This window comes from Rhineura floridana, chromosome 1 (assembly GCF_030035675.1).
Source record: "Rhineura floridana isolate rRhiFlo1 chromosome 1, rRhiFlo1.hap2, whole genome shotgun sequence".
NCBI classification, from domain to species: Eukaryota; Metazoa; Chordata; class Lepidosauria; order Squamata; family Rhineuridae; genus Rhineura; species Rhineura floridana.
In genome coordinates, this window is record NC_084480.1 from 132,661,017 (window position 1) to 132,661,860 (window position 844).

An 844-nucleotide genomic window follows, 5' to 3' on the forward strand; every position below is an offset into this window, starting at 1 on the left:
TGCTTCGCTTTTAAGTCTCAGAGATCAAGGACTTAAAGGGAAAGGGGGGAGACTTGCAAAAGCCTCTTCCAAGTTGGGAGACTTAAAAGGACAGCCTGGGGAGACATAGAAAGGACTTTAAGACAGTCCCTGCCCTTCCATTTGAGCAAACGGGAGTACCTGAACTGTCTTAAAGCCTTTGCAACCCCCCCTTTAAAGTAGCTCATGTACGCGCGGCTTCAAAGATCCTTTTGCACAGGGCTTTACTCTCCACTCAGCTGATAAGCAAGATTAAATCCTGCTCCCTTAGCTGCGCAATCTTGTTCCCTCCTAGGAACAGGATCGCACAGCCAATTCAGGGTTAAACCCTGAACTCCCTCCCATCAGCTGACATCACTAGATGTGGGCACAGTTTTGAGAAAATGGCCCCAGTGGCCAAATGGGACCACTTCAGCCCCAGCCTTGTTGTATAGGTACAGGGCTTTGGGGAGGGTGTACTCCTGCTGGTAGGAAAGTGAGGTATAAAAGTGCTCTAAGTACTAATGCAGAATTACTCCAAAACTAAAATTCCAATAGGAATGATTAAATAAGAACATTTGTGTTCTGCTGCAGCAGCAAAGAGAGAAGCCCAGCTCAGATTACAACATGTAATTAACAGGTGAGCGTTCCCACCCGCCCGCCAAATTTGGCCTGTGAGGCGGATCCTGATAAGGATCTCCTTGGAGCAAAATAAGTTGCCCAGACCTGCTATACAAGAACCACCTACATTTCCCAATGATTTAAAAATCAAATTTCTTTGCATGCACAACTGCTTGAAACAGGTGTTGATGTTGATTTCTTCCCTTCACTTTCAAATAAGACATGG